We start from the raw sequence: 24,831 nt of genomic DNA, 5'->3' as shown, positions 1-24,831 counted from the left end.
ACAGACCCGAAAGAAATTAGGAAAAGATTTTTAGATTTTTACAGACAACTATATAAGAATAAAGAAAAGAATAACAAGAAGAAAATAGAAAGATATTTGAAAGAGAAGATGGTGAGAAAGATCCCAACAGATCAAAGGGAACAACTGAATGCCCCAATATGTAAAGAGGAAGTAGAAGAAGTCATAAAAGAATTAAAAAGAGGGAAAACACCAGGTCCGGATGGACTTACATCTAGCTATTATAAAGAGATGAGAGATACGTTGATGGCCCCGTTGGTAGAAGTAATGAACAACATTTTAAAAGAAAAGGACATTCCAGGAACATGGAAAGAGGCATTTATTACAATAATACCAAAACAAGATTCGGACTTAACCCAAATTAAGAATTATAGACCTATCTCGTTACTGAACACAGATTATAAGATCTTCACAGGAATCCTAGCTAAGAGATTAAAAAAGATATTAGTAAAAATCATACATAAAGACCAAGAAGGTTTCCTACCGGGCAGACAACTAAGGAACAATATAAGAAATATAGTCAATGTTATTGAATATTTGTCCGATAGGTGTGATAAACCAGCAAGTTTAATATTCGTAGATGCAGAGAAAGCCTTCGATAATGTGATCTGGGAATTTATGTTGAAAAATTTGGAGGCTATGGAAGTGGGTCATGAATTTTTTAATGGTATCGAAGCAATCTATACAGAACAGAAAGCTAGGTTGATTATAAATAACATCATCACGGAAGATATTAAAATATCTAAAGGAACAAGGCAGGGTTGTCCGCTTTCGCCATTGCTATTTATAGTGGTCCTGGAAGTTTTATTAAATGCAATAAGACAAAATAAGCAAATCAAAGGGGTGACATTAGGCATAAATGAATATAAAGTTAAGGCCTTCGCGGATGACGTGGTTGTGACTCTGGAAGAACCTATAGAAAGTACAAAAGAAATTTTGGATGAGATGGAACAATTTGGAAAATTAGCAGGATTTAGACTGAATAAGAGGAAGACCAAAATGATAGTTAAAAATATGGACCAAGATAAAATTGAATTATTAAAACAACAAACGGAGATAGAGGTAGTCAAAAAGGTTAAATACTTGGGAATTTGGCTCTCGGATAAGAATATAGATTTATACCAATATAATTATATCCCTATGTGGAAAGGAATAAAGAGGGATTTAGAGGTTTGGAATAGATTGAAACTATCACTATGGGGAAGAATATCAATGGTAAAAATGATGGTGCTTCCTAAGTTGTTATTTTTATTTCAAACTTTACCCATACTAAAAGGTACAAAAATTTTCGGGGAATGGCAAAAGGCGATTTCAAGATATGTCTGGGAAGGAAAGAAGCCTAGAATTAAATTTAAGTTATTGACAGATGCAAAGGAGAGAGGAGGCTTCGCACTACCAGACATGAGATTGTATTATGAGGCAGCATGCCTGTGCTGGTTAAAAGAATGGGTAAAATTGGAAAACAAAGAATTATTAGATTTGGAAGGGTTTAATAACAAATTTGGGTGGCACGCGTACCTATGGTGTGACAAAAAGAGAGTACATAAGGGATTTGGAAATCACATTTTTAGAGGAGCACTAATAGAGGTTTGGGATAGATATAAAAATATACTAGAACCAAAAGTCCCACATTGGTTATCCCCGTTAGAAATAATGTGTGTTAAGAAAACTAACATGAGAGGAAAGTGGGGAACATATGGAGAAATGGTTACCAATGAAGGAGGGAAGTGGAAAATGAAATCATACGACCAAGTTAAAGCATTAACATATGATTGGCTACACTACTTCCAGATAAACGAAATGTTTAAAAAAGAGTTGAAGGAAAGGGGGTATGCAGAAAAAGAATCAACCTTCCAAAAGGAAATAATAAATAACGAATTTAAAAATCTATCAAAGATGTATAAAATAATGTTAGAGTGGCACACGAAAGATGAGGAGGTGAAGTCAGTGATGGTACAGTGGGCAAGGGACTTAGGATATAATATTCAACTGGAGGATTGGGAAAGGTTGTGGAAAGAGAACATAAAATTTACGGCCTGCACGTTATTGAAGGAAAATATGATGAAAATGCTCTACAGATGGTACCTGTCACCTGTAAGATTGGCAAAGATGTATAAGGTAGATAACAAATGCTGGAAATGTAAATGCAAAGAAGGGACATTCTTCCACCAGTGGTGGGAATGTAAGAAAGTAAAAAGCTTCTGGGATGAGATCTATAATGAGATGAAGAAGATGTTAAAGTATACCTTTGTGAAAAGGCCAGAGGCTTTTTTATTAGGTGTTGTAGGGAAGGACATTAGAAGGAAAGATTGCAAACTTTTCCAGTATGCTGTAACAGCTGCCAGAATCGTATTGGCTCAGAGGTGGAAGCAGGAGGAAATTCCAAGGGTAGAAGAGTGGAGAGCAAAATTAATAGAATATGCAGAACTGGACAAATTAACAGGGAAAATCAGATACACTAAAGACCAAAAATTTATAAAGGACTGGGAGAAATTTGTGTGTTATCTGGAAAATAACTATGGTGCAAATACAACGCTGGCGGGTTTTAAAGAGGCTCTGTAAAGAATTTATGAATATTGTTTAATAGAAATAATGAGGGAAGGGAGGTGTAAATGGCAATATGGAAGAATGGAATGTGTACCAAAAGGATAACTATGAAAGAATGTCAGTGACGTTGAAGGAAGTCTAAAATGGATATGATTTGTTGTATAATGGATAAAATGTATTATGAGTTGGAATTCAATAAAATCATAAAAGCAAAAAAAAAAAAAAAAAGAAAACGTTTGCTGACCCCTGGACTAGAGGATGGTGCCTGCAATTGCAAATTTAATTACCTTAAAGGTAAAGGGACCACTGACCATTAGTTCCAGTCGTGACCGACTCTGGGGTGGTAGCACTCATCTCACTTTATTGGCCGAGGGAACCGGCATACAGCTTCCGGGTCATGTGGCCAGCATGACTAAGCCACTTCTGGCGAACCAGAGCAGCACACGGAAACGTCGTTTACCTTCCCGCCGGAGCGGTACCTATTTATCTACTTGCACTTTGACGTGCTTTCAAACTGCTAGGTTGGCAGGAGCAGGGACCAAGCAACAGGAGCTCACCCCATTGCGGGGATTCGAACTGCCGACCTTCTGATTGGCAAGTCCTAGGCTCTGTGGTTTAACCCACAGCGCCTCCCATGTCCCTTTTATTACATTAACTTGAAGCAAAAAATAAATAAACATATTAACGTATGTGAGAGGTTGTATTTTCCCCAAACTCTTTTGAGCAAACAGTGTTTTAGTCATATACTATATATCTGTGGGAGCCAGGAAGTCATGGAAAAGGCTTGTAGTGCCACCTGGTGCCTTGCTGACCTCGGTGACCAGCACTCTGAGCTTTACAATGTATTGGAATGCATGACCTCATATGGAGTTATGTTCCCCCCCCCCGGGCAGTGTAACCCTATATGGTTTGTGGGTGGGTTAAAGCTTGACCGGATGAGGTAACGTGAGACATTGGAATGCAGCCATGCGGCTGGAGAGAACAAAGGATAATAAAATCGGAGGAGAGAGAGGAAGGAGCTTTTTACCCTCCGTCCATGGAAATATTTGCCTTTGTGTGTGTTTTTCTTTGCCTTGCACCCCAAAATGACGGCTGGTTTCCGTCAATTGGTTACCACAAGTGGTGCCCTCTCTGAGGAAGAATAAAAGGATACGGCTGAGGTTTTTAAAAGAGAAAAAAGAAGCAACTTGAAGCAAACAGTCTGAGGCAGACTAAGAGGATTTTAAAAGAAACTGTGAGAGGATTTTCGATCCAAGCAGTTCATATCATCGGCTCACTACGTCCGGCAAGGATTGCAAGCGCTAATCATCTTAAAAAGATCCCGGTGAGTTCGATCCCTTCTATTATATTGATTTTTGAAAAATGGGCAGCTCTTTGACTACTCCCCAACAGAAATTTTTAAAAGACTTAAAATTTCTCCTCTCCTCCAACAAATTGGAAGTTCCTGAGGGTGATTTGATACAGCTCATTCTGTGCATTAATGAACATTATCCCTGGTTCCCTTTGAATGGAACATGTGAATTAAAACATTGGGACAAGATTGGTGAACATTTTCATGAGCTCCCCAGCATCAGTACTCGGATTTTAAATGCATGGTGCAAGGTTCGATATGCTATGGCTTCTTTATCACCAAAAAATATCTCCCTGGCTGCATTGCCAGCACAACCTCCAGCTTCTTTAATTCAGTCTGCTGTTCTGCCATCTGTCCCAATCCTTGCCCTGCCAGCAGCTCCAGAACCCAAACCTCCAGATTACAGTTCCTCACCAGAGGACCCAATCCTGCAAAAATACTGTGGTCTGGCTGGCAATAATCCAAATCTTTCAGAGGCAGGACCAGCTACCACTTTTCAACGTGCAGTCCTTGCCTGTTCCTTAATTCAGGATACTGTGGCATTCCCTGTCATTGTGCCCCCTGCTGGTGCTCCAGCAGGAACTCAAGCCCAGCTGTTGGTGCCAGATGACATCAAGCTTTTGGCACGTACAGTTTTACCCCCATCAGCTGGTGTATTATTTGCTCATGAATGGGAAATCGCCTGTCGTGGTTATGCTCCTGCCTTACTGCAACAAGCAAGAGGGAATAATCCTAATCTTACCCTCGCAGATGTGATGGATGCTATGATGGGGCGTGGGGCCTTTGCTCAGGCTTCAGTACAAGCCACACTGCTGCAGATTTTATTGAGGGATACTGCTCTTGCTGCTAAACAAGCAATGAGAAAAATCCCAGAACCCAGTATTCAGTCAAGGTGGAGTTCAATCAGGCAAGAGGCAAGAGAATCATATTCTTCCTTTATGGACAGGCTGATTACAGCAGTGAGTCGCCAAATTGAAAATCCTGAAGCCAAACAAATTATTATCAAACAATTGGCCTTTGGAAATGCCAATGAGGATTGTAAGGTTGCGTTACAACCGATAATACACAATCCTGCCACAGACACAGCAGCCATGCTTCGCATTTGTCAGTCTGTTGGTACAGCCACTCATAAGGCCCATTTGCTGGTGGCAGCGCAAAATAAAAACCAGCCTGTAGCCACCGATACAACATTTCCAGCGTGGCAAACCAGGATCACCGATACCTCAGTGTGGGTAGAACGGTGGCCTCCACCAAAAGGAAAATCCACAGCAATGACACCATCTTGTTTCTGAACAGCTTATTTCTGAACAATTGACTTTCGGCCACATTGAACCATCTTCATCCCACTGGCTCCAGCAGACAAGGAACAGTTTGCTTTTACATTGCCAGTATATCACAATTCGCAGCCCAACCAGCGATATCAGTGGATTGTCCTGCCTCAAGGCATGCGGAACTCCCCTACACTTTGTCAACATTTTGTGAGTGAAGCATTGAAACCTTTCCGCATGCGCCACCTAGAGGTGCCGCACACAAGCTGCATCTGGCAGTGTTTGCTACACCATTGTTGCCAACAGGAATTTTATATGCTCAGGCGGAACAAGAAGAAGACTATCTGCATTATAGAATGGTTACATTTACCGCACATCCCATCGAAGAACATTTATTCAGTAATTGAATCCACATCAGACACTGTTATCAAAGGACATTCACAAGCGATAACTTTAAGCGGTTATGATGTTACCTCAATTTATTTACTTTTCTCACAGACTGAACAGCAGCATTTATTGATAACAAATGCTGCCATGCAAATTGCTTTAGATGATTTTATAGGTGTCATCATTTTTAACCCTCTTCACGGATGGAACGAAAAGTAGGGGGGTGATGACATGGGAGGAAAATGGAAATGCTTATTTACCCCTCCACAGTCCTCTGCCCAGCGAGCTGAGCTAGCGGCTGTGATTCTTGCCTTTCAATCCTTTCCTACTCAACCTTTCAATCTTATTGTGGATACTCAGTATGTATATCGCCTTTTTGCTATTTTACCAATATCTTATATAACTCCTTCCTTGGATTCTGACTTGTTTTCCTTGTTTCTTGCCCTGCAGGCCTTACTTCAGCACAGAGAGTTCCCTTATTATGTTGCACATCTTCGCTCCCACACATCGCACCCAGGGTATTTAGCAGAGGCAATGCAAGAGCAGATGCGGCTTTGAGGGACATTTCTGCCTTTTCTCTCTTTTCTGATCCTATACTAGGTCATAACACCTTTCACCTTCCTGCGAAAGCATTGGCAAAGCAGTTTTCTATTCCTTTGGCCCAAGCAAGGGATATAGTTTCCCAATGTGCTTCTTGTTCTAAATCTCAGCTGGCCATTCCTTTTGATGCTGTCAATCCTAGGGGCACGTCTGCATTGGCGTGTTGGCAGATGGATGTCACACACACACCTGTGTTGGCTCCACTCTCCAAGGTTCACCCCATGGTGGACACCCACTCTGGATTCATATGGGCTACGCCCATGAGGGGGGAAACAGCTTGGCATGTCATTCAGCACACTATCCGCTGTTTCTCAGTCATGGGTAAACCTGCGCGTATCAAAACTGATAATGGTCCAGCATATATTTCTAAAACATTTTCAGAATTTTGTATGTTGTGGAATGTGAAATTAACTCATGGCATACCCTTTAACTCCACAGGTGGAAAGAGCACACCTGACGTTCAAAACACTATTGCTTAAACAGCTTGGCGGCCGAAGCATACCAACAGCGGATATCCCTTCGGCTGTTCACCAAGTTCTTTTTGTACTTAACCATATTTTTATATCCACATAATAGGACCCATACTCCCGCGGAATTGCATTTTAGGAAGGAGGAGGCACTCCCCCGCCCCTTGGTGGTGTACCGACGCTTGCCCGATCCCACATGGCATGGACCTGTCCCGCTGATCACGTGGGGACGAGGGTAAGCGGCAGTGGACGTCGAGGACAAGCCTTTGTGGGTTCCAGCTCGATGCGTGCGGCCATGGCGAGTCTTTAACCGCGGATGCGCCTTCCTAACCATTTGCCTTGCCATCTTTTGCTGCATCATTATACAAGGAAGAGAAGCAGACGACACAATCCAGTTGCAGCCACCATATTTCACCTTATCGGCTGGCAAGCAGCTGTCGCCTGAATCCTACTCTGGCTGGCAGCATCCACGGCTCAGCCACTCTCGAACTATAAGAACAGCATTGTTGAATAAGACTTTTAGGGTAGAAAATTATCATAAGATATGGAGGAATAATATTTTTGTGCAAGATATGATTAAGTTTACCAGTTTATTGCATGCTTCTAAATGTTGGTTATGTATGCACATGCCACCCTTTTGTGAGTCATTTAGGCATAATGCTTCATGATGTGCCTGTCAATGGATCTTTTCGATTTACTAATATTATATCCCCTAAGCAAACGTTTTGGCCTCCAGTACAATTGACCCTCCATGAGCCTGCCCCCATTTGTTTTCAAATTAAAGAGGGGAAAGAATCATGGGGCATATATCCAAACTGTCAATATACATTGAAATTCATGTTTAATAGCTCTTGTTCTCTTACAGGAACATACAGTGACCAATCTCAGTGCTTTAGAAGCGATACCAGTGCATGGCTAAAAACTAGGAAAGAAACCTACCATGCAAATTGGCGTCTGAATTCTTCTATCCCTGGCTTAGCAAATACCACAGATGAGCAATTTCATATCAGTTCCTTATTTACTGCAGCCTTTAATTGGTCCCAACAGAGTAGTAATATCAGCTATTTACTCCAAAGAGAGTTATGGTTGCTTTGTGGCGAAAAAGCATACAAAGCCATTCCTCGAAACCTCACAGGCACATGTACATTGGGTCTCGTGGTTCCATTGTTGTATAAGGTTGATAAGTTACCATCTTCTCTTAGACTGCGAAATCGTCGGGAGGTAAATTCACCCATAAATCAATATATCGGTACCCAGGTCTCTCGAGCCTTGCTGCCCTCAGTGGGTGCAGCAATGAACTATAGGGACCTCCATCGGCTAGCAAATTGGACTGAAGGATTATTCAATGATACCATAAAAGCTTTGAAGGAACTCAACCAGGAGGTGTCTGCAATGAGAGAAGTGGTTTTACAGAATCGTTATACTTTGGATGTGATTTTAGCTTCAAAAGGAGGAGTTTGTGCGCTTGTTCATTCTCACTGCTGCATGTTTATTCCTGATAATAATGTCAGCATATCTGCGACAATCGACCATATGGAAACCATGGTAGCCCACAATCCGTTTGCCCCCCCTCCTTCCGTTGATCCATGGGCATGGTTATATTCTTGGCTTCCAGATGGAAGTTGGCTTCGACATTTATTGATTTTAGTGATCATTATAGTAGTTATTTGCATTATTTTGTGTTGCTGTATACAATGTATTCCTTCTTTAATTTCTGTATGTACTGCATGGTTCTCCAGTCCGCGGCCCGCTTCCGGTCTCACAAGAGTCGCCTATCGCGCTCGATATAACCGTATTGGTACTGACATATATGACTCTGATTAAATAAATAAAGAAAGAGGGCATGTGGGAGCCAGGAAGTCATGGAAAAGGCTTGTAGTGCCACCTGGTGCCTTGCTGACCTCGGTGACCAGCACTCTGAGCTTTACAATGTATTGGAATGCATGACCTCATATGGAGTTATGTTCCCCCCCCCCCGGGCAGTGTAACCCTATATGGTTTGTGGGTGGGTTAAAGCTTGACCGGATGAGGTAACGTGAGACATTGGAATGCAGCCATGCGGCTGGAGAGAACAAAGGATAATAAAATCGGAGGAGAGAGAGGAAGGAGCTTTTTACCCTCCGTCCATGGAAATATTTGCCTTTGTGTGTGTTTTTCTTTGCCTTGCACCCCAAAATGACGGCTGGTTTCCGTCAATTGGTTACCACATATATCAACAAAAATTGCCATGTAAGAAACAAAGCAAATTTTCTTTTTGCTTTGTTGTTGTTGTTTTGGGTCAGTGTTCTTTACAGCACAGGAGAGTCAGCCATGTGGGTGATGCTAGCACAGATTATTCTTGATGTCCCTGTTTTTCAAGCAATTAACACCTACTTGTCGTTAGCATCATCAGTGAGAAGTAAAGCACATGTAGGTGCAAGCCCTTCCTTTAACACTTCTAATGTAAATAAACTACATTAAATACAAATTAAGCTGACAACATATTACCCAGGCATGCTAGCCCATCTGCATGTTCTCCATTGAAGAACCAATTGCAAGCAAATATTGAATTCAGTTCACAAGTCCATTGACAGGTAAAGGTAAAGGGACCCCTGACCATTAGGTCCAGTCGTGACCGACTCTGGGGTTGCAGCTCTCATCTCGCTTTATTGGCCGAAGGAGCCAGCATACAGCTTCTGGGTCATGTGGCCAGCATGACTAAGCCGCTTCTGGCGAACCAGAGCAGTGCACGGAAATGCCGTTTACCTTCCCGCTGGAGTGGTACCTATTTATCTACTTGCACTTTGACGTGCTTTCAAACTGCTAGGTTGGCAGGAGCAGGGACCGAGCAACGGGAGCTCACCCCGTCATGGGGATTCGAACCACCAACCTTCTGATCGGCAAGTCCTAGGCTCTGTGGTTTAACCCACAACGCCACCCGCTTGATAGTTCAGGCCAAATGTTGAATGAGAAAGGAAGAACTTGTGGGCCATGTTGTATTTTACTGTGTTAAAGCCAGCCCACGTATGTTGCCCTTAGGGTCCCATTCAAATCAATGTAAAAATTTAGCCACTACTAACTTGAGTCCCACTGACTTCCGTGGAAACTGTAGTGGAAACTAACTTGGTCTAGATCCGAACAATAGTTCACGGAATCTACTCAGTGAGATGGAGGGAAAAATAAACATCAGAAACATTCTGTAAATGCAGAAGTGTGGTAACAAGAACCAGGGAGAATTCTGCAAGGCTTCACGGATGTTAAGAAGGGTACTTCAAAACCATTCTTCTACTTCCCTACTGCTCTGCTTCTCATTATCTTTTATTCCCACAGTTTACCGTCTCCTTCCAAAAGTGCATTTGTATCATTGATGCATGAATGATACAAAATCTAGTTAAAACAGAAAGTTAAGGCAACACTAAAACACAGTAGGGAGGACTCTCATAACATAGGAGAAACGCTAAATGAAAAATGACATCTGGAATGTGCATACGGGCCAATATATTTAACAGAGTAATGCACCCATTATGAAAACTATTTACTTATTTATTTATGCATCTGTATGGAAAACAGGGCAATAGATTTTTAATAGATGCCACTACATACCACTAACAATGAAGAAAAACTTCATGCGGCTTCTGAAGGAATGTGAGGCAGGGTGCTGCCCTGGGTGGCAACAAATGAGTGATGACAACTTCCTTTTACACATTTTCTTCCTCCTTTAACCCAGAGAAACACAATGGTGATCTACCTTTTGTTACATTTCATTTTAATTAAAAGCTCAGCACCAAAAAAAGCAGGAAGAAAATAAAGGAAAGGACGAGAAAGAGCAAGCGAGAGCGCACAAAAACATCAACAGATGAAACAAAGGAGTGGATGTGAGGATTTCCCCCCCCCCCCCAGAAGGCTATGTGTATTACTGCAACACTTTATCTGGACAACAACTGTGGAAGAAACCTGAATGATTTCAAGACAACCTTCAGGAACTCCAAAAGACAGTACAGTGGATGGGAGGAACAAGTGAAGGTGGTCACACCTATTATAGTGGTACCTCGGGTTAAGAACTTAATTCGTTCTGGAGGTCCGTTCTTAACCTGAAACTGTTCTTAACCTGAAGCACCGCTTTAGCTAATGGGGCCTCCTGCTGCTGCCATGCCGCTGGAGCACAATTTCTGTTCTCATCCTGAAGCAAAGTTCTTAACCCGAGCTACTATTTCTGGGTTAGCGGAGTCTGTAACCTGAAGCGTATGTAACCTGAGGTACCACTGTACTACAATACAGAAACAGGAGCATCAATCTGAAAGCACCCTGATAATTTCGTGTCTCCTTCAAAGGAGAGTCGCACTGAAAACCGTTCTGAAGACAGTCGAGGATTGGATTCAAAGGAAGCCGAATCAGATGCTGGGAAAGTGGGAAGTAAAAACCAACTATGAAAGCCAAAAAGAAAATTCTGGAGGAAAACAGAAAGCGATGAAGAAGTAGAGGGAAAGCCTTGCAGGTGCCAAAAAGTTCAGGCCTTATGGGGAAATGGCAAGAAGAAGTGAAACAGGAAAGCACTGATCAAGAGGATGAAGCAGCTGTTCTTCAGGGAACATCTTGGGCAGCATCTCAAATAGCCAAGTCTTATGGTGACTGGGAGGAAATTGCAGAAGAGGACGTTCCACATGAAGAGGTAGACTTGGAGCTTCCCAACATGGAAAGTGTCTCTCTGCCAGCACTGGCTCTGGAAGTCCCAGAGAAGGCCGGATTCTCTTGGAGACATGGCAGAGAGAATACTGTACCAGTTTTCAAAAAGTGAAAATTTGAAAATGGAAAATCTAGAAACATACGACAGAGACTGAATTGTCAAAGTTTCTTGGTATAAATTGTATTCTTCTTCTTATTTTTGAGGTTATACTATTTAATTTTATTTTTGCTAGAAAAAGGTTTCTTCTTCATTTATGCAGTTATCATAAAAAAAAATTTGCACATCTGATGAATTAGTGTTTCTTTTGTCTTATAAAATGGTATGTTGTCCTGAGTCATTTTCTAAGGGAGTTGGGAATTTAGCAACTCTACCGGTTATATTCTATTCATTCGGTGGGTTGTCATTGGTGAATGACAGGGGATCAAACTTCATGGTGGTTGCTTTCGAAAGCAGTATTGTAGTTCATATGTTGGTTCTCTTAAGATTAAAAATCAACATGATGTGATAGACGATCACACCCCACGTTGGTTTTAAAGTTGAGCAGGGAATATGTAACCACACACCTCTTAAAATTGTGGCAAGCTGTGAAATGTGATCCAGCAATTAGTAACAAACTCTTCTCTCATTTACCTTAACAGAAAGTAGTAGAATACATAGGTATCACAGCAATTTACCATTCAAAGCCTAAGGAAGATTTCAATGTGATAACCAGGATTTCAGCCCCATGTTATGGGCAACAATGTTATTTTTTGGTCTCAAATCTTTCTGGTTTTCTTCCTGCTACTTTTGTGCGTTTGTGACGGTAGTCTGCATGTTCTTTAGTTTCCATTATTTTTCTTGGAAGCTTTGTTTTTTTTTTTTAAATAATTTTTATTGAAGTTTTAAACAACAAAAGAAAAAAAACAACACACACAAAAAACAATACAAAACTCAACAATAAAAATCAAAAAACATAACAATTAAAAACAAACTCTCTTTTCCATTTCCAATTTTAAATTACTTATTTTCTGGACTTCCTCATACCTCCCTCTTTTGTTGGAAGCTTTGCATGAAGAAAAGGTATGTTTTGTAAACTGGATATATAGATATGGGCAGGTCTCTTGGGAGTGCAGCTTTCAATCAGATTGCACATTTCTCCAAATCTAGCTATGTGATTTTAGTTCAAAAATGTGCATTTTAAAGGGGAAACATGCACAATTCTTTTATTGAAAGAATGCAGAAATGCATGCTATAGGAAAAGAATGCATATAAAATATGTTTAGGAAGTATACAGTTTACATACAAGTTTGTTGTGCTAATTAAAATACAAAAGACCCAAAAGGGGGGTGTTGGGGGGTATAATGGACCTATGACTAAATACATGGGAAAGAGGCACAGAAATAGGCAGATACATTTTGCGTGCTTTACTTAACTTTGTCCCCAAATACATTTGCTTAAGGAAGTATTTTATGCAGGAACTCTGGGTAAATGAGATCAAAACTTTACTGCTTTCTTTGCTGCTGGGTCAGCACACAACAGCAGAGGGTGTGGTACTTCAATGCCAGCTTTGTGTTTTCTAATTTGTTGTCATCGCTTTAAAGTGAATGGAAGATAGCTTCATGTGTGGATGGATGTCTGTATTGTATTAAGGTGAAAACCAAGTTCCTCTAATGTTCAGCCCACAATCATCATGCAGGTAATTTGGAGTTCTCCAGCTTGAGAACCTGGCTAGCTAATGTTAAGTTAGTATTGAATAAAGGATTCATTCACTAATTACACAAATTTTCTCATTGAAGTCAGTGTAGAACCCAACAAGGTCTTTCAGTGCACCTGAATCTGCTCTATGGGTTATGTTATAGAGTGTCACTGGCTGTCCTTATTTCTGTTTTTTCCCCTTCTAGATCCTCATTTATCAGTATTTGGTCGTTTGAGATTTGCACGTATTAAGCATGTAGCAAGCCCAGACAGAGTCTGGTGAGAACAATAGTTAATGAGACAGAACACACATTTTAATAAGGTTGCTTGCCTGTAGAAGCATTTAATCTAACCCATGGCACTGGATATACAAAAGCTGCACTACTTGCAAATTGCTGCCAATCAGTGTTTATGTGCAGAAAAGTTTAGGAAAAATATTTACTTTACTAAATATAGTATAAAAGCATCCTCCCCGGCAGTAACGATAACAAACATATCATTAGAGAGATCATTTGTTGCTGCCAGATTAGAGAGATTTTGTTTACAAGCCACAACTGCGAAGTGCCAAGATTTAAACCAATTTCAGTCCTACTGACTTCAAGTGGGAGCTAGACGCTCTTGAAAAATTGTGCCCCAGGCTGTCTATGATCTAGGATGCAACTAATAAGCAGTTCTCCAAGCAGAGGTCTGCGTGTATCAAGAGAAACAGAGTGTGTCTGCATCTTACGCATGTTTCCTTGTGCTATTTCAACCATATATGGTATGCTCTCGTGAGATCTTTCAGGAAATTGGATTCTCCTGTAAAATCTCCAAAGAGCATCCATAACTGTGTGCTGAAATGGCCTTGCCCAAGAAGCAAGGTTGAGAGCTTAACAGTTACTTTTGTGCCAGGTAACCCCAAGTGGACCTGGTGAAAAAAATACCTTTTAAGTTGTCAGCTGTGCTTCACAGGTAAGGCCTACTCAGCATGCCAACTCTGGGACTGGTAGGGATGCCCTCTGCCCACCACCACCAGCTGGCTAGCCACAGGGTGGCTCCAAGGGTAACATGGCTTTGGGTATACACAACTGTTGCATTGCCTTTAGAAATGAACCCTGCCTAAGATGAAGGCCAACTGGAATATTTTTACCAAGTACTCCCATTGGCTCTTCTGCTGTGGCTTATGCACAAAACTGCATTAATGGCTGGGAATGCTGTAATGATGCATGTGGCTTTGGGTTTCAATTTATAAGCCAGGATTTTCAGCACCAAGAGTATCCTACAACATCAAGAGATCCACACATGCAGCTTTAAAGAATAGGGGAAATAGTGCAACAACATAGGGAAAACAGCTACTGAAAGTCTGGTGAAGAACTGATCTCAAACACTATAAGAATGGAAGCATGGGCGATATTCTACTAAACAGCTCTGCTAGCAGGAGGACTTTCAGCTATGCAGTGGAACTTCCTTGCCTTCTCTGCTCCCTGTGCAAACCCAGAATCTGCTACAGAGAGTTGGAGAGAAGCCTAGAACAGATTTAGGGGCCATGCAATGGTGCACAAAGAGAGGAGAAGGTGGAGAAGTTCCACCGTGCAGCTAGAATTCCTTGCACCAGCAGAACTGTTTAGTTGGATACCACCTCTGGTGTGCAATAGGCATCTGTGTGATAGCCTGAAATTTTGACTGGAACCTTACTAGTAACCAGTTGAGTTGTTTTGGCATTAATACTGCTCCAAAGGCAAAGCAAGCAAACCTGGACCAGCTACAGCTTCTGAACAGTCTTCCAGGGCATCCCCACAAGACCACATTCCGATAACAGAGCCAGAAAATTACAAATGTCTGTATAATGAAAGCGTTTGAACAAGTTAAAGCAAGCAGAAGTAGTAGAAATCTGAAAGACCAAGTCCAATACAATTCTAGGTGTACCCGCAAACTGCCAATATGACCCCCCCCCAAGAGAGAGTATAATACCATGCAGAACACTTATATGTTCTCAAGAAATGTGGTTTTTTCTAATCCCTATGTGATAAACTGCATGTACTTACAGGTAGAAATACATTGCTAGTCTATGAATCTGATCACCCTTGACATATACAATTGAAGTTTATGTCAATGTATAAGGGACAAAATTTATGGTTACTTAACAGCACTTAGTTGCAAGCTGTTAATGAATCTAGCGGAATCCCCCTAGTTCAAGACAACAATCTCCAGACCCAAAACTGTGCATGCTCATTCATGGTAATATGTAAAAGAGAAAAATGCATTACCAAACTACTCTGCTAATACCTTTTGGATTAGGAGATTACATAGTTGCTTTCGAAATGTTCAGAAGTTTTTTATTACTTCTTTCTTTTACAAACAGAATGTCATACTCTTGTCAAAATGTTCTTTTAAAACCTTAAAAAAGTAATTATGTTTAATTACCTAGTTCATTCTAATTAACACCTCCTAAGCCTCTAATCAAGTTAAAAATATGTGAAGTTTAACTCTTCCTAGTGAAAGTACTCTAGGATTTCCTTTTAAGCTAGTTGAAGTACACTCGCTTCTTTTATTTCTTTGTTGAGAATTTAGGCCACAATCCTTACTCAATTAACCTGTGAGTAAACCCCATTTAATTCAGTTGGATGTGCCAGTATTTCTGAGTAGATATTGTTAGGATTTCAGCCTTAGCGACCTGGGGGGAAATCACAGATAGTGCCAACTATGTACAGGACTTAGCATTCTGACTAAGGACAGGAGACCCAATGGGGGAAAAATGGGTCTACTGTAAGCATGACTAAGCCAGAATCCTGCCCATCGTTTAAAAAACTAAGGCTGAGGCATATAACACATGAAATAATAAGACTGTTCCTTCCTTTCAGCAATCATTACCTGAGCAGTCCCCAAGCCCTCCCAATGAAGGATTCTAAAATTGTGAATGAATCCCTGTGGCTCTTTCTTTAATGGCAATTTAAACTATGGCTATTTGTGACTGATAATGCTTAGCTCCATGACACAAAACGCTTCATCTGCTGATTTCTGCACATCCAAGGCGCAGGGGTACAATACACCCTCTCAAACTTTTTTGTCGTTACAAATTCCATTTGAAGCATTTTTTCACTTTCAGCACTCACTGCAATCAGATTCACAATTCTGTTCTTTGATATGCCATCCCCACCCCACTCCCTTGTCCATACTGTCTTCTCCAGCTTCAGCTGTTGAACACTGTGGCTTAGTCCAAGGAAATGATGTGGATATTATTGATGATGTCACAGACACTCATGGATTGGTGTGAATGGTAGCTTACACACACAAAAAGAGAGGGGGAGAGAAAGAGAGAAAGAGAGAAAGAGCGAGAGAGAGCGAGAGAGAGCGAGAGAGGGAGAGAAGAGAGAGAGAGAGAGAGAGAGAGAGAGAGAGAGAGAGAGAGACCTATGTAAAGAGAAGGTGCAGGGTCCCTGATCTGGATCAAGACCACAAAATCAGTCTTCTAAATTCACTAGGTTCCAGGTGCACAGAGCCTAGGACTTGCCGATCAGAAGGTCGTGGTTCAAATCCCCGCGGCGGGGTGAGCTCCTGTTGCTCGGTCCCTGCTCCTGCCAACCTAGCAGTTCGAAAGCACATCAAAGTGCAAGTAGATAACTAGGTACTGCTCCGGCAGGAAGGTAAACAGCGTTTCCGTGCGCTGCTCTGGTTCGCCAGAAGCGGCTTAGTCATGCTGGCCACATGACCTGGAAGCTGTACGCCGGCTCCCTCGGCCAATAAAGCGAGATGAGTGCCGCAACCCCAGAGTCAGTCACAACTGGACCTAATGGTCAGGGATCCCTTTACCTTTTATCGGCCACTTGCGGCCATGTGAAGATGCTCAGGGGCCAGGATAGCACCTGGTGTCTCTACCACCTGGAGGTTCATGCCTGGGGATCCTTGGATCTGGACTGTTTTCACACACTAGCAACACATCCATTATATTTCATCTACACAAACAGAATGAATTTCAGGAACCAAAAAGGCCCCAAAATGGCAATGAGGCATTCTGTTTTGGCGACTAAAATCCTGGTTTAAGGAGCCATTAGGAGCCTAGCTTATATATCTGAGTTTCTAACACAGCACAGAATGTGGTAATGGGTTAAAGCGCTCTAGCCCCATGCTAGGGGTCTGGTCTCGATCAGGGAGCCCATACTATTTCTGAAAGAAATATCATGCATTCAAGGCCAAACCACGTGATTAACATATTGTGCAGTTTGGTCCTGATGCTGAGGACAGTTGAAGGCAAAAAAAAAAAGAAACATGAAAATGGCACCAGAAGAAGCACAGCATCAAAGCAAGGTGTATGATGAATCTATTTTGGCAAATTACTCGGCGGCCTCAAATGTGCTACTTGAAATCATGGGAAATACTCTCTGTATCCCTATAAAATACAAGCTATATTGTTAAGCTCTTATCGCATCTTTAATTATTAAGTTTCATGCATGCACACTGCTAGCATGAAAGTAGCCCAATCTGGGGGATGGGGATGGAAAGAAATTTGTTTTTCACATGGATTAATGAGCAATCCAGTGGTCTGACACAAATCCAGAAACTGAAAATTTATAGACCTGCGAATTTGGACGCAGTTGGCAGCTTCCCATGGTGGTGTGGGAGCAGTGGTGGATTAAACGTTTAAATCCTCTTGTCAATGGAAATGCCTCTAATCTGCTAGGTGTTCCATTGAAAGCAGCAACCTAAAGATTAAATTGTTATCATCCTTGGACGTTCAGGGAAAACATGTTTACAGGGGAAATGCAAAGACGCACGGTTACTACTTTAAGCACAAGCCTTTTCTTGTGCACTAACCAATTCAGTATTGTGATTAATAATAATAAATGAGTGTTCCTGTGGTTTTATTTCATCAACAGGATTGAAACCAGTGACAATTCAATAACCAACTTGTCATGATGTATGCTGAAGCCAAGAATGCTATTGTGGGCTACGCTACATGGAAGAAAGGTGGGTTGGACATAAAGTGGGAAAGTATAGCAAACTTAGGTAAATTAACTCCATCCTTTCCATCCTGGAAAATGTCTTTGTTCCTGGGGGACAGTGATACCTTTTATGGATAGAAAAATCTTTGACATTTCTAAATTTCTCATTTCCCCATTCTTCAGTTCATCACATTTCTGCATTAGTTTGCAGTACAGTGGTACTTTGGTTTGCGAACAGTCTGGTTTGCATACGTTTTGGATTACAAACTTGTCAAACCCGGAAGTGTGTGTCCTGGTTTGTGAACTTTTTTGGATTACAACCCTTTCCCCCCCCCTTTTTTTTTTTTTGGATTACAAACAAAAAAAATTTGGAGGCCCCATTAGCGAAAGCACACCTTAGTTACAACCTGTTTTGGTTTACCAACAGACCTCCGGAACGGATTATGGATGTAAACCAAGTTACCACTGTATATATCTGAATCTGTATTTGTATCTATAGAGTATGTGAATATAACAAAAAGAAAAAAGCAACACCATCAATAACAACAATCCATCTATTCTGACTTAAACATGCACCTGTTTATATGACAAATCCACATATGTCCAAGTAGTTCTCCAAATGTTCAAACGTATCTTTCAGACATCATTGGAAAAAAGATCTCGTGAAAATTCACCAGTATTTTACAGCATGTTTCTGCAAGCAATTTCCCCTAACATTCTACATGCTATTTTCATAATATATATATGTTTTGTGTATACTCCCCACCACCACCAATATGCACTTTTGCGGGGGGGGGGGGGGAGGCTGCATAACTGCATCACAAAATTTAGAACTTCAAAGGTTAGCTGCGTTTTGGTTTGTATTATTTTTTCAAGGAGAGCAAATTAGGTAGGTTTGCATTAAAATGCGAATCAAACTGAATTTGTCTTTCCACACCCACCCTTAATTCCTGTCCCTCTTCTCCATTTCCTTAGATAATCCACCTTGAGAGGGCAGTCGTCGCCCCCACTACAATCTGTGCATGGGGAAGCCTACATTCTGCATCTTTGTACGGCAATGCATCTGCTCAACTGGGGATTCCTTCGCACTGCTTCAGAGTGGGTGCAAGCTTTTTGCCTGTTTTGCCAAAGCTATTCTCAGAAAGCAAAACATCTGTTTTATTTTCTGCTACTGTACCCTAAACAAACAACCCTTACAGTTAAGATATAGTCTCGTGTGTTTCCAACAGCTTGATTGCCCGATGTGCTGTAATTGCCCAGGTCATGCTTCCTAGTTTAAAGTTAGATGTGATTAGAAGCTGGTGGGAGGTTCGAGTTTATCCATAGTAATTAACACTGATGCGATTCTCTCCTTCCTCACCAACTGAGTGAATCAAATTGGTAGAGCCGGATTATTTCTGATGGGGCAAAAGGACTTGTTAATCAGGCCTTCCGGGACCTCCCTTTCATTTCTTTCACAAGTTCTGTCCTTGATTTTCCCTTCTAATGGGCGTGGTGGAATAGAATAACTCAAGCCAATCTAGAAAAATAACCTCCTCCTCTTCTTCCTGAACCTCGAATCTCAGAACTGTCTGAGTCAGATTACAGCATCTCCTTAACCTCTCTCCCTCTTCCTTGACCCAACTACTTACTGGTTGTGTTTTGTTTTGTTCTTTTTTAAAAACTTTTTTTGGGGGAGGTTGCCCACTGGCTCCGCCCACCTCCTCCTATATGTAAGCCTCTTGAAATATACTCGGAGTTGAGAGTGGATTTCATGCTCTTTATTCAGCTCATAGTGGTGAGGAGGAAGTTCCCCCAGAATGTCTGCTTTATATACATTATTTACACAATGGGCCCCACGTGATTGGCTAATTCTGAGATTCTCCTGTAGGCCTATCAGGTTGCGGATTCACTTCCACCTGGAGCTGGATTGGGTGGCTCCTGTGGACCAAACAGACTGCTGCATTCTGGGTCCTATTGTTCTAGGACCAATCAGACTGCTGCATTTTGGATCCTATTCAACTCAATACGCAACACTTCTCTAGCACTCTTTTTGAACCTAGGATAACTCAGTCAGTAGAGAATACTCTTAATGAAGACTCTTAATCTCAGGGTTGTGGGTTCAAGCCCCGTATTGGGGAAAAGATTCCTGCATGTCAGGGGGTTTGACTAGATGAGTGTTTTTCAACTGGGGGGGGCATATGGCCCCCTGGGACCCCCCCCCCAGGATATTCCAAGGGGGCCACAAGTAAAATTATATAATTTATATAATTATAAAAATAATAAATAAAACATGTTCTGTTTACAAACAAAATAGCTACCTTTCTACCAGTAGGGCAGGGGTGGGGCTACAGGAAGGAAACAAGGTCGGAAGGGGCCACGGTCGGGGGAAAGGTTGAGAAACACTGGACCTGACTCCTGTGGTCCCTTCCAACTCTTAGATCCTTGCAGTCTAAGCTGCGCTTTCCTCTTGCTTTCCTTTGCCTGGGAAAAGGATCCTGTTTTCCTTTCAGCTGTCTGTTTGGAAGCCTGCAGATAACCTATTTTCCAGCTGTTTCTTGGGGAGAAGGCATCATTTTATTATCTTCTTAATTATGCTGTCTAAAAAGTGCATGTTATATTTGACTTCATATAGTAAAGCTTGCTTTTGAAATAGTTAAGGGTTGGGGGAGGGGTTGGTTACTTTTGCTGTGCTAAATGCACATTCTGTAGTTGACCTTTGTAATGTTTTATTTTTAAATCTTCTTTAAGATAATGTTTTAGTTTTCTGTTAATTGTGTTGCTTTGAATGTATACTTTGTATCTGACTTGCTTCTGTTTTATTCTGGATTGTATTATTTGATGTTTTAATGCGCTGCAAACTGCTTGGCCGGTTTTCCCCCTTAAAAATACGAAGCTGTATAAAAACGAAATGACTAATAATGTTCAAACAGCAATGTATCACAGTGGCCAGCAGTTTCTTAAAAAGGCTTCTTATTGATAGTTTCTTAAAAGGGCACTGGCTGCTGCCCCTTGGCAGTGTTTTGGATGGTTGTCTGCAAGGAAAACTCACAGCATACAAACTCCTGTTAGAAACGTGCCCCCAACTCCCAGGTCCACTGCCCTACAAACAAGTAATGTGTGAATAAGGCTCCAGATTGTGATTCTGAGCTAATTTCAGCCTCCGGGCAACCACACATAATAGTACATGCAGTTGTGCCTTGGTTCTCAAATGCCTTGTGACTCGTACGTTTTTGCACCCGAACGCCGCAAACCTGGAAGTGAGTGTTCTGGTTTGCGGACACTTTTTGGAAGCAGAACATCTGGCGTGGCTTCCGCAGCTTGTGATTGAGTGCAGGAAGCTGAGTGCGGCCAATCAGAAACCGTGCCTTGGTTTTCAAATGTTTTCAGAAGTCGAACAGACTTCCAGAATGGATTCTGTTCGAGAACCAAGGTACGGTTGTATAATAATGTGTATATTATTTATTTAATCCATTTACAGGCTCCTTACTTTCCACAGCTCTCTGGGAGGTTAACAATAAAGAAAATCAGAACATACAATCCAAACACATAGATATACAATAAGCACTATTTCAGAAAATTTATCTCAAGAAAAATCCAAAAACATAAATACACAGTATCATTCACTACAGCCATTCTCATACGGTATCTCTGCCAACCACGCACACCAAAACAGCTCACACTGAATGCTATAAACCCACATACACTTACCAAACATTTGCATCATTCTTACTAAGAATCACTGCCAAGCATACAATAATAACAAACTCTACACATCTCTGCGACACTAATGGGGTCATGCCCCACACTGAATCCTCAAATACTCCCTTCCCACTCCTCACATGGCAGAGACCCAGTTCTATACCAGTGCAGGCCCTAACCTACGGGAGGTGGGGTATAAAACTACCATATTTTTCGCTCTATAGGACGCACTTTTCCCCCTCCAAAAATTAAGGGGAAATGTGTGTGCGTCCATTGGAGCGAATGCAGGCTCTTTGGCTTCAGCGATAGCAACGCGAAGCCTCCGAAGCGCAGAGGGAGTGCTCCCTCTGCTCTCCGGAGGCTTTGTGTTGCTTTCGTTGAAGCCAGGAGAGTCTGGTCTTTGAGGCTGGCGGTGGGGGGAATGCAGCGCTTCCCCCCCACCAGCCCCACAAGCTCGGGGGGCAGCGGGAAGGCAGCGCGCCGCCTTTGCGCTGCTCCCCGACCTCTTTGAGGCTTTTCCCCGAGGAGGGAGAAGGGACTGACTGGCCGTGTCAGTCCTTTCTCCCTCCTGGTCGAAAAGCCCGCAGGAGCCGTGCGCTCCTTAAAGGGTGCGTGGCTCCTGTGGGCTTTTGCGGGAGATGGGGGAATTCCCCCACCTCCCGCAAAAGCAGGGAGAAGGTCTGGGAGAAGCACACAGGCTGCGTGCAGCCTGTCCGCTGCTCCCAGAGCTGGGGGGGGGGGGAATCATATTTTTTTCCTTGATTTCCCCCTCTGAAAACTAGGTGCACCTATGGTCAGGTGCACCCTATGGAGCGAAAAATATGGTATATCCCCCTGAGCAACATAATATACCCCATATAATTCATAAAGTATGCAAGAATTGTTCTTATTTTTTGTGGAACCAAGGCGGGGTGGAAATCAAGTTCAAGGAGTAAGACAGGGATGAGAAAAATCAGTGTGGCTAAAACTCAACATAGGGATTTTCATGAAAATTTATTCCATACTTAGAAGCGCACTGCAATTAACCTATGGGTCCTTCCCCCTTGATAAATTACAAGTTTCAAATCAAATTGTGTGTGAGGGTGGGTGTACGTGCCCATCCGTCTACCTATTGCTATGCAAAGAGGAATAAGAATGAAAATGGAATACAGAAATACAAAGGCAGATTGTGGAACTGTGTTACATGTAAATACATGATGTACATTAGCACCTATCTGAAAATGACTGGGCCCTGTTAGAAAGTGTCGCTGCTATTGAGATTAGAGTTAATTGGTTTCATAGGTGAAATCCCATTAGATTTAGCAAATTTTCAGCTCCGAATTAGTTCTTATTTTCTTGATGATTTTTTTAAAGCCTTTTCATCTTTCATTATGACAAGTTACCATACTCTAAACAATGTATTCATATCACTTCAAATCTTGCTAATATTTACCTGGGTTATATGAATCCTGAGTGGAAAACAAAAAACCAGATAAAAAGCCATATGGTCTTTTGTTGGTCTCTATTTGTTTTAAAGCCAAAACCACATCTCAATAATAATTCAGCTGTGGCTTGTAAAGTCACACACAAAAACACACACCACACTATGAGCAAGAATCCTGGACCTCACGCCAAGAGTTATGGACAACCTACCTCAGGTAAATTCACCTGTAGCTCAGCAGCTATGTACATATCTATGACAATGCATCAATCCTATTATACTGTGCTTTTCTACTCTTATATGATATCCTATCATTGAAAACTATATTAGCACATAGTGCTGTTGATTACTGCACTCTAAAATGAATATCAATTAAGCTATAAATTCAACAGTTTTATGAATATTCTATTGAAGTTAGGTTGCTCTGTTTATAAGATTATGAACGATAAACGATACCTACATTAGAAGGGGACCTCTAGTGAGGGACACATTGTGCTCCTTCTGGGGCAGTTTGTCCACCTTTGGTCGGCACTCTGCACTCAGCTCTCACCTGTGGCTCCTAGAAGCTGTCAGCATGTGACAGTGGCCACACTCCAGGAAATGGCTTTGACTGGCCAGCAAAACCAGGTGAGGGTAGCTGATGGGTCTCAAACCATTGACAAGTTAGGGAATTCCCCTGCATGTGAAGACAGGATTGAGCAGACGGGACTGATAGTGGGTTCAACAGTCAAGAAGGTGGTTTCTGCACATGCTGTAGAGAGAAGTGAGGGGCACGACCTGCAGGACTGGATTCTGAAATCTGCTGCACGGTCTGCTCCTTGGTAGTTCAGGGAGTTTGCTTTGGAACCTGAGTCCATCAGGTACCCATTTGCTCCCATAAGACTGTCCTGAACAATTTGGTGTCATCAGCAAACTACCACCTCACTGTTCACCCCTAACTCTACTTCATTTAAAAGGCACTGGTCCTTGGGAGAATGCACTTCTTACATCCTTCTATTGTAGGACTGGCCAACATTTTGGAACTGGGGCCATATCTACAAACCAGAGAAACTGTTTTGGGCACCACATGCATGCTACAACTCACCCCTTCCGAGGAGTAACCCCCACCCCCAAAATTGACCCAAGTTGTGAGTATAGGCTTAGAAAAAAGCCTTCTGTTGGCTAAACAAGGGCTTTTTTGAAGTCTAATTTCAGGAGGAAGGGGAATGGGGTCCTGTAGGCACCAGGGAAGGCCTCTGCAGGAACATGTGCTCCATTATAATCTTCGGGTCATAGGTTCAAGCCCCACATTGGGCAAAGGATTCCTGTTTTGCAAGGGGTTGGATTAGATGACCCTCATGGTCCCCTCTATGATTCTGTGGTTATGAAAACTGCCTATTTATTCCAATTCTCTGCTTCCTGGTCTTTAACCAATTACCATTCCACAATGAGGACCTCCCCAGAGTGCTTAACTGTTGTGAGATCTGCACTGACCAAATAGTTGGGACTGAAGCATTGACATTACTGTACAGGTCTAGTAATCCTTCTGTCAATTTCAGCAGTTCCACTATCTTTTCATGACCAGTAACATCTCATTCTGAGGTCATAATTTCTTTACTCAGTTCACCCTCTGCATCACTTATTCTTATCCTCTCTCCTGAAAGTTCATGTATGAATTCTTTGTATAGGTAAAAGTGAAAGCAAACAAGCTTGTTTTCTGTAGTGGGGGTCATGCTGGGTGGTTGTAAAAACTACCTTGATGCTGCTTGCTTTAATGAGATGTAAAATTGAAGCCACTCTACGCGGGTTTCCAAAATGCAATGATAGTGTGACACCAAAACCTAGAAGCAGCTTTGC

General features: G+C 41.9%; 1 protein-coding gene across 2 annotated transcripts in view; it reads right to left on the bottom strand.

Moving 5' to 3' along the window:
• The window catches only part of NALF1 (NALCN channel auxiliary factor 1), a 338,973-nt gene that overhangs the window by 101,270 nt on the left and 212,872 nt on the right, over positions 1 to 24,831 (bottom strand). The gene's annotated exons all lie outside the window — the stretch shown is intronic.

The sequence above is a fragment of the Podarcis pityusensis genome (assembly GCF_964106645.2).
Source record: "Podarcis pityusensis genome assembly, chromosome: 4".
Taxonomy (NCBI): Eukaryota; Metazoa; Chordata; class Lepidosauria; order Squamata; family Lacertidae; genus Podarcis; species Podarcis pityusensis.
The sequence above is the reverse complement of the archived record's forward strand: the minus strand, read 5'-3'. Positions and strand labels throughout refer to the sequence as shown.